The sequence below is a fragment of the Pongo abelii genome, chromosome 6 (genome assembly GCF_028885655.2).
Source record: "Pongo abelii isolate AG06213 chromosome 6, NHGRI_mPonAbe1-v2.0_pri, whole genome shotgun sequence".
NCBI lineage: Eukaryota > Metazoa > Chordata > Mammalia > Primates > Hominidae > Pongo > Pongo abelii.
In genome coordinates this window covers 17,608,210-17,618,171 of record NC_071991.2, presented here as the reverse complement: position 1 = coordinate 17,618,171, position 9,962 = coordinate 17,608,210, and the positions used below count along the sequence as shown (strand labels likewise).

Sequence of the window (9,962 nt, the reverse complement as noted above, 5' to 3'; positions counted from 1 at the left end):
GTTCATGGCCTGACATCTGCTATGGAATAAGAAACGTCTCTCAGATGACTTGGGGAAAAAAACAACCATCGGGAACCCAGAATGTTTCTAGATTTAGCATTTTGTTTTCTCCAAATGGCCCTTTTCTGTCTTTCTGAAGAATCCTGCTGTATCGCTACAAGGAATGGGGCTTTCTTGATCAAACAATAGCTATGATGGCTGGGTGCGGTGGCTCATGCCTGTAGTCACACCACTTTGGGAGGCTGAGGCGAGTGGATCACCTGAGGTTAGGAGTTTGAGACCATCCTGAGTAACACAGTGAAACCCCATCTCTACTAAAAAAACAAAAATTAGCTGGGCTTGGTGGCGCATGCCTGTAATCCCAGCTACTCAGCAGGCTGAGGCAGGAGAATCACTTAAATGTGGGAGGCAGAGGTTGCAGTGAGCCAAGATCGTGCCACTGCACTCCAGCTTGGGTGACACAGCAAGACTCCTTCTCAAAAAAAAAAAAAAGCTATAATAACTATAATGGCAAGGTGGGGCTTCACACATAATGGCTGGATGCTCTGAGCATTGTTTCAGCTGGTGATCAGAGTGAGGCTCTGACCTTTAGTCACACATTCCATTAAAACGCTAAGCAAATCATATGTTTTAACCACACCTGTCAGGTTTTAGGGACTAGACATCTCTTTAATTATGAAACAGTTTGCACATTTGCTAGGTGCACATGAGGTGCTATTTTATAAATGTTCAATTATTAGAAAATAAAGCACATTGAGAGATAACTCTGGAGCAAAAAAAGGAAAAAAAACCCCACAAAGTTGTTTGGAGAGAAAGACCTAGAGACCCTTTTGGCTAAATTCTGGTGGTTCTAAGCTTTGTGCCTGTTAATGTCTTTTATTGGCCTCAGTGTAAGATATTTCTTCGGGCATATGGACAACTCTGAAATTGCAAAATATGCATGGAAGCACATTCATGGAAATGTAATGTTGTCTTCTCCGAGACCTACGGGGACCTTGAGTGCCAGAGGCTTCCATGAGCTGTGCAGGGTCTCCACGTGCCAGAGAGATGTAAGATAACTGAGCTGTCAAGAGAAAAGTGACCACAGAGGGGGAGCTTGAACTCAAGGGCCAGAAGTAAAGGAAAAGCATAAGAAGCTCACATTTTTAAGTTACTGGAACAACTGTTAATAGATAAACTGTCTTCAAGGATGTGTAATAATAATTAATCGGCAGCAGATCCAAGCTCCCCAGGCAGCTAAACAGAGGGAAGGTGGCATTCTTCATTAAAATGCAACCAGGGTGCTGTAGGTGAGGTATCAGGAGGAACAAGCTGATGTCAAAGGCTTGTTCCTTTCTGAAAGCATCAGCACCATAGCTTGAGGAATTTTAAACAATGGCATTGAATAGCACTAGGCAGGCCGGGCTTGGTGGCTCATGCCTGTAATCCCAGTACTTTGGGAGGCTGAGGTGGGTGGATCACTTGAGGCCAGGAGTTTGATACCATCCTGGCCAACATAGCGAAACCCGTCTCAACTAAAAATACAAAAATTAGCCAGGTGTGGTTACACGTGCCTGTAGTCCCAGTTACTCAGGAAGCTGAGGCAGGAGAATTGCTTGAACCAAGGAGGCAGAAATTCCAGTGAGCTGAGATAGCACCACTGCACTCCAGCCAGGGCGAGAGAGTGAGACTGCTCAAAAAAAAAAAAAAAAGAATAGCATCAGGCTAGTGATATGGTGTGGGTCTGTGTCCCTGCCCAAATCTCATGTCAAATTGTAATCCCCATTGTTGGAGGTGGGACCTGGTGGGAGGTGATTCAATCATAGGGGTGGATTTCCCCTTTGGTGCCAGTCTCATGACAGTGAGTGAGTTCTCATAAGATCTGGTTGTTTAGAAGTGTGTAGCACCTCCCTGCTCCCTCTCTTCCTCCTGCTCTGGCCATGAAAGACATGCTGGTTTTCCCCTTCAACTTTCACCGTGATTGTAAGTTTCCTGAGGCCTCCCCAGCCATGCTTCCTGTACAGCCTTCAGAACCATGAGCCAAATCAAACCTCTTTTCTTTAAATTACCCAGTCTCAGGTAGTTCTTTATAGCAGTGCGAGAACAGACTAATATAGCTAGTTTATTTGAACTAGCCTCCTTTTCAGCTGACTCCTTTTCCCTCTAAAAGCATAACAAGTGGAATGAACTGGAGTCAGTGTGCCTGGGTTTGGAACCAGACCTACTACTTAGTAGCCATGTGACTTTAGACAAATCACTTAATCTCTCTTGGGAAGAAAAAAATTATTGGAAACAGGATCTTGCTATGTTGCCCAGGCTGGTCTCAAACTCCTGGCATCAAGCGATCTACTCACCTCAGCCTCCCAAAGCGCTGGGATTATAGGCATGAAAGAGCCACTGCACCCAGCCTTTTCATAGCTTTTAAAATCTATTTTCAGGGCCCAGTTCAAATTCCATCTCCTGCCAGCACAAATGTATTCACACACTCTTTTTGTCATGTGACAAGCATCTGCAGAGTGTGGTTTATGTGCCAGGCCAAGGGTCCCAGAGAGGTTTACTGAGAGACATAGTCCCTGCCTTCAAAGTGCCTGCCATCTGTGGGAGACACAGATGAGTAATAACCCGCTGGCTAGGATAGCTGTTAACACAGGGTGTCTAAGTGAGCTAAAATACCATAAACTGAGTGGCTTAAAGAACAGATATTTATTTCTCACAGTTCTGAAGCCTGGGAAGTTCACGTTCAAGGTTCTGGCAGGGTTCAGTTTCTGGTGAGGTCCCTCTTCCTGACTTGCAGACAGCTACTCTTCTCTCCTCTCATGGTGGAGAGAAACAGGAAACCTGCTCTCTCATGTCTCTTCTTTTAAGGGCACTAATCCCATCATGGAAGCCCCACCCTCATGACCTCATTAAACCTAATTACCTCCCAAAGGCCCCACCACCAAATACCATCACACTGTGAGGGTCAGGGCTTCAACATGTGAATTTGGGGGTGGGTGGGAAACAAACATTCAGTCCATAACACAGGGCATGATGGGAGTACAGAAGACAGCCACTTATCCAAGTTTTGGAGGCTGTCTCCTGGTCTCTAGTCAGAGACCATAGGATGAGAAAGGATTAGCTGGATGAGGGTGAGGCAGGAGAATAGGGTCTGGAGGCAGGGAACCTAAGGCTGATTCATGCTGACTTCCTACAACTAAATCAAAAGGCAAACCCCAACTTTCCATGACCAAGTAACAAAAGGACCAGAGGCTACTCCCTTTGCAAACCACGGCCCCCTTTCCTGCACGGTAGATGGAAAATTGAAAGTACCTCTGATTGGTTGTAGAAAGTAATAGTTTGCATAGGAGTGTAACTTGGTAACGTCACTTTAGTCTCTGATTGGTTGCTGTCTGCAACCAATCAGACTGATTGCGGGCCACCAAGTGGCCAATGGGAAACCTCTAAGGGGTATTTGGACCCCAGAAGATTCTGTAACCGGAGCTCTTGAGATGCTGCTTGGCCATCTCCCACCTTGTGGAGTGTACTTTTATTGTCAATAAATCTCTGCTTTCATGGCTTCATTCTTTCCTTGCTTTGCTGTGCATTTTGTCTAATTATTTGTTCAAAACACCAAGAACCTGGATAACTTGCAGTCAAGACCCTTTACCAGGCCGGGTGTAGTGTCTCACACCTGTAATCTCAGTACTTTGGGAGGCTGAGGCGGGCGGATTGCCTGAGGCCAGGAGTTAGAGACCAGCCTGGCCAACAATGGCAAAACCCAGTCTCTACTTAAAATTATGAAAATCAGCTGTGCCTGTAATCCCAGCTATTTGGGAGGCTGAGGCAGGAGAATTGCTGGAGCCTAGGAGGTTGAGGATGCAGTAAGCCGAGATCGCGCCATTGCACTCCAGCCTGGGCAGCAAGAGTGCAACTCCATAAAAAAAAAAAAAAAAAAAAAAAAAGGCCCTCTACCAGCAACAAGGGGATGGGGAAGGGAGAATGCATTCCGTGTAGGAGAAGCCTCTTGCAAAGATCCAGGGCCAAAGAAGCAAAGGCAAACTAGGGAACTGCAAGCAGCTGTGTGTTCCTGGCTCACAAGGGCGTGATTAGGGGTGAAGGGGAGAGTGACCGCTGAGGCTGAAGAGAGACTCCAGGAACTATCCAGGGGACTTTGGACTTGACTCTGGAGGCAGTGGCATATCCCTGAAAGATGAGAGCTGATCACAGTTGCAGTTTAGACATTTCTCTCAGGCAGCAAGGAGGAGGATGAATTAGAGGGGGTCCCGTGGAAGTTCTCCCTGAGCACCCCAGTCCACTCAGTCTGTATGTTAATACCTATTGCTCTAGATTCTTTACATCCCAGTTTAGAATTTAATGTTTCTATTTTTGCTCCTCAGGCACTGAATTTTTCTCTCCTACCTGATTATAAGCTTTTTCAGGGTGGGGACCTTGTTTTTCCAAGGGCACAGAGTAAGTTCTCCATAAAATCTCCAGGGGCTGGGCACAGTGGCTCATGATAATCCTAGCACTTTGGGAAGCCAAGGTAGGCAGATTGCTTGACTAGGAGTTCGAGACCAGCCTGCGCAACACAGCGAGACCTCATCTTTACAAAAAACACAAAAATTAGTCTGGCGTGGTGGTGCATGCCTGTAGTCCCAGCTACTCGGGAGGCTGAGGTGGAAGGATTGCTTGAGCCCAGGAGGTTGAGGCTGTCACCACTGCACTCCAGCCTGGGTGACAGATGAGATACCATCTCTAAAAAAAAAAAAAAAAAAGAAAGAAAAAAAGAAAAACTCCAGAGAATAGGATCCTCTTTTGATCTTTTCCATCTGTTGCCATGGCCAGATGCACTATGACACTTTTCTTTCAGTAGGGAATTTTCTTTCTACACTATTATTGTACTTATTTTATTGGACTCTCTTGGGCATGTTCAGAAAATGGTACTGATGTTAAGTGCAAAGGTCATGGAGCTATGCGATGATGGCAGAAAAATGTGAAGCAAGGCTTCTCATCCTTTTAATTTTATTTATGTTTTTCAGACACAAGGTCTTGCTCTGCTGCCCAGGCTGGAGTGCAGTGGCGTGATCATAGCTCACTGAAGCCTTGAACTTTTGGGCTCAAGTGATCCTCCTGCCATAGCCTCCTGGAGGCTTTTCATTCTTTAATGGGCACACAAACACAGAGGGCTCTGTTCAGATGCAGATTCTGATTCAGCAGATCTGGGGTGGAGCCTGAGATTCTGCTTTTCTTTTTCTTTTTCTTTTCTTTTTTGAGATGGAGTGTCACTTAGTCGCCCAGGCTGGAGTGCAGTGGCGTGATCTCAGCTCACTGCAACTTCCGCCTCCCAGGTTCAAGTGATTATCCTGCCTCAGCCTCCTGAGTAGCTGGGACTACAGGCACCTGCCAGCACGTCAGGCTAATTTTTATATTTTTAGTAGAGACAGGGTTTCGCCATGTTGGCCAGGCTGGGCTTGAACTCCTGACGTCAGGTGAACCGCCTGCCTTGGCCTCCCAAAGTGCTGGGATTACAGGCGTGAGCCACCACACCCGGCCAAGATTCTGCTTTTTAAAATAAACTCCCAGGTGATGTAATGCTGGATGCAAATCCACAGACCAGAGTTGTTGGGGAAAGCACCCCAGGCTAAAAATCTGGATGCCTGGGTTCCAGATTGGCTTTGCCAGTAAGTGGCCACAAGACCTGGACTAAGTCATTGAACATCCCTGGGCCCCGGATTTCATCTTTAAATTATTGAGTTTGTCTGGTTGATCTCTAAGCTCTCTTCCCAGCTCTAAAAATTAATCTGTGATTGGGTATGTTACATTTGGCAAAAACATTTTGAGAATCTTGGAGAAAAGAGGTATGTGAATTCAGTCCATTTTAGTTATTAATGTTACTGATAGAGGGGCCATGGCTTGAGTTCCAGTGGATTAAAAAAAATAATCCTTTAATCCTCCTAGCGTAGTCACTCACCACTTGGCATGGCACAATGTAGATTACGGCTTTGAATGAGCTGAGCTAAAACGAAAATCTCGAGTTGGGATCCTGTCACATTTATACTCCATTTGCAGCCATACTCTTGGGGATGCATGTTGAAATAACTGTGCAATGTCAAAACAAGCTTCCATTTACTTTAAAATAAAATTTCAAGCATTTATAGCCAAACCCCAAATTCACTGAAGTAGCTAGGAAAGAACAGGTACAGCTGAGTGTGGATTTTTGAATTTAAATGTCTCTAACTCAGGATTTAGTTGATGTGATCCTTGAAAGTCCCAGTACTGCTACTGTACTTGAATGAAAAGGATGGATAATGAAAAGAGGTATAATCTCATTTGTTACGGAATGCTATTCCTGACAGCTCACTGGAGCCACCATGCTGAAGGCCAATGAAGAGAATGAAGAGGTTAACCATTTATTTCTTCGTTTTCTTTCTTTCTTTTTTTTCTTTTTTCTTTTTTTTTTTTTTGAGACCGAGTCTCACTCTGTCGCCCAGGCTGGAGTGCAGTGGTGTAATCTTGGCTCACTGCAACCTCTGCCTCCCAGGTTCAAGCAATTCTTCTGCCTCGGCCTCCCAAGTAGCTGGGACTACAGGTGTGCACCACTACACACAGCTAATTTTTGTATTTTTAGTAGAGACAGAGTTTCACCATGTTCGTCAGGTGGGTCTCAAACTCCTGACCTAGGTGATCCACCAGTCTCAGCCTCCCAAAGTGCTGGGATTACAGGCGTGAGTCACCACGCCCCGTCCTTTTTCTTTTTTAAATACTGATTATTCAAAGCAGCAGCAGGAGGATCAGAGAACTGCACCACAGTAAAATAAAGGCAGGACTTGCTTTCAAATTCAATCCTTCTTTCGAGAATTAACTAGCTGCTAAGTTGAGGAACAGCAGAGGAGCCTCCTTAGGACTAGTTGATTTCCCTTACTGTGGATAAGGCTGATTGAAGCAAGATGAGAAAATGCAACCCAAGGGTAAATGGTGGGAAAAGGAAAGGGAGACTGCGAGGGCATTGGCTCCAGATATGTACTGGGAAGCCTCAAAAAACTACCTATCTTGGAAACAAATATACACCCTCCACTCAAATCTAGCTTTTAAAATGTTGGTCCCCTTTCTACATTTTTTTTTTTTTTTTTTTGAGACAGTCTCACTCTGTTGCCCAGGCTGGAGTGCAGTGGTGCTCACTGCAGTCTTGAACTCCTGGGCTCAGGTGATCCTCCAGCCTCAGCCTCCCCAGTAGCTAAGACTGCAGGCATGCACCACGATGTCCGGTTAATTTTAAAAAATTCTGGCCAGGTGAGGTGGCTCACACCTGTAATCCCAGCACTTCGGGAGGCTGAAGTGGGCAGATCACCTGAGGTCAGGAGTTTGAGACCAGCCTGGCCAACATTGTGAAACCCTATCTCTACTAAAAATACAAAAATTTGTTGGGTGTGGTAGCACACACCTGTAGTCCCAGCTACTCGGGAGGCTGAGGCAGGAGAATTGCTTGAACCTGGAAGGTAGAGATGGGGTTGCAGTGAGCCGAGATTGCACCACTGCACTCCAGCCTGGGTGACAGAGAGAGACCTTGTCTCAAAAAAGAAAAAAATTTTTTTCTTTTGATGGAGATAGGGTCTTACTCTCTTGCCCAGGCTGGAGTGCAGTGATGTGATGTCAGCTCACTGCAGCCGTGAACTCTTGAGCTCCAGCAATCCTCCAACCTCAGCTTCCTGAGTAGCTGGGACTACAAGTGCATGTCACCATACCTGATTAGTTTTCTTGTATTTTTTCCTAGAGATGAGGTTTCACCATGTTGCCCAGGCTGGTCTTGAACTCCAGACCTCAAGTGATCCTCCTCTCTCAGCCTCCCAAACTTTTGGGATTATAGACATGAGCCACCATGCCCGGCCTAAGCTAATTTTAAACACTTTTTTTTAATAGAGATGGGGTCTCACTATGTTGCCCAGGCTGCTCTTGAACTCCTGGCCTCAAGCCTTCCAAAGTGTTGAGATTACAGGCATGAGCCACCCTGTCCAGCCAGTCCTTTTCAATGAGTGACTTTGAGGCAAAATATGCAATTGGAAAAAAACATAATAAGTAGTGTTCTTTCCCCTCTTGGCCAGGCTTCTCAGCCTGCAGCTATAGCTGAGTATAAGTTGATGTGGCAATAGTTAAATTGGGGAAGGCGGCCTTCCCCAGAGCCTCCCTTGCAGAAGCTCCTAACTGATCTCACTGCCCAGAATCTGCAGGAAGCCGCCTGCCCTATTCTATGTTCAGGAACCCAATGCCAAGAGAGTTAACTGCATTGCTAGAAAGCTTTTGTCTTTGTATTAGTCCATTCTCGCATTGCTATAAAGAACTACCTGAGACTGGGTAATTTATAAAGAAAAGAGGTTGAATTGACTCACAGTTCTGTGGGCTGTACAGGAAGCATGGCTGAGGAGGCCTCGGGAAACTTACAATCATGATGGAAGGCAAAAGGGAAGCAGGTACGTCTTACGTGGCTGGAGCAGGAGGAAGAGAGAAGGAAGGGGGAGGTGCTGCACACTTTTTTTTTTTTTGATGGAGTCTTGCTCTGTTGCCCAGGCTGGAGTGCAGTAGTGCATTCTTGGCTCACTGCAACCTCCCCCTCCTGGGTTCAGCTGATTCTCCTGCCTCAGCCTCCCAAGCAGCTGGGATCACAGGTGCCTGCCACCACACCTGGCTAATTTTTAATATTTGTTTTTTAGTAGAGATGGGGTTTCACCATTTTGGCCAGGTTGGTCTTGAACTCCTGACCTCAAGTGATCTGCCCACTTTGGCCTCCCAAAGTGCTGGGATTACAGCCATGAGCCACTGTGCCCAGCCTGCTGCACACTTTTAAACAACTAGATCTCACGAGAACTCACTCACTATCACGAGAACAGCACAGCAAGGGGGATCTCCGCCTCCATGATCCAATCACCTCCCACTAGGTTCCTCCTCTAACACTGGGGATTACAATTCGATGTGAAATTTGGGCGAGAACACAGATTCAAACCCTATCAGTCTCCAACACCAGGCTACTGGCTTTGCCTGCGTGTGACCCCATTCCTGCTGACTCACATTGACTCCTCTGGGTCATGAAGCCTCTGGGTCCTGCCTGTAATTCCACCTCCAAGAGTTCCCCTCTTCTCATGCAACCTGAGGTCATTTGGATAATGCTTTTGTCTCTTCCTTCAGCACCCTGCTCAGCCAGGAGATGAGCTCAATTCCCTCCTCCTTGCCCTAAGCTGCAAAACTCTTCTTTTTATCCTGCTCCTTCTAGGACCTGGCTCCCCCTCCTCTGACACCCCACTTTTATTCAGCCAGCCCCGTCCTTCTTGGAGTTCAGCTGGTTGTCTTAGTCCATTTTGCATTGCTATAAAGGAATACCTGAGGCTGGGTAATTTACAAAGAAAATGGTTAGGCTTGGAGCTGTGGCTCACGTCTGTAATCCTAACACTTTGGGAGGCTGAGGTGGGTGGATCACTCGAGGTCGGGAGTTGGAGATCAGCCTGGCCAACATGGTGAAACCCTGTCCCTACTAAAAATACAAACTTAGCCAGGCGTGGTGGCACACACCTGTAATCCCAGCTATTCAGGAGTCTGATGCAGGAGAATCGCTTGAACCTGGGAGGCGGAGGTTGCAGTGAGCCAAAATCATGCCACTACACTCCAGCCTGGGCCACAGAGCCAGACCCCTTCTCAGAGAAAAAAAAAAAAAAGAAAGAAAGAAAAAGATTTATTTGGCTCATGGTTCTGCAGGCTGTACGAGAAGCATGGCCCCACTATCTGCTCTGCTTCTGGTGACACCTCAGGAAGCTTATGATGAAGGCAGAAGGCAAAGGGGGAGCCAGCATATCACATGATGAGAAAGAGAGAGAGAGAGAGGAAGTGTGAGGCTCTGTTAAACAACCAGCTCTCATGTGAACTAACAGAATGAGAACTCACTCATTACTACTGTGAGGATGGCACAAAGCCATTCATAAAGGATCTGCCCCCATGACCCAAACACTTCCCACGGGGCC

General features: G+C 46.4%; 1 pseudogene; it reads right to left on the bottom strand.

Annotated features, from left to right (window-relative positions):
- Nucleotides 1-256: 256 nt before the first annotated feature.
- The window catches only part of LOC134761712 (histone demethylase UTY-like), a 32,347-nt pseudogene continuing 22,641 nt past the window's right edge, over nucleotides 257-9,962 (bottom strand).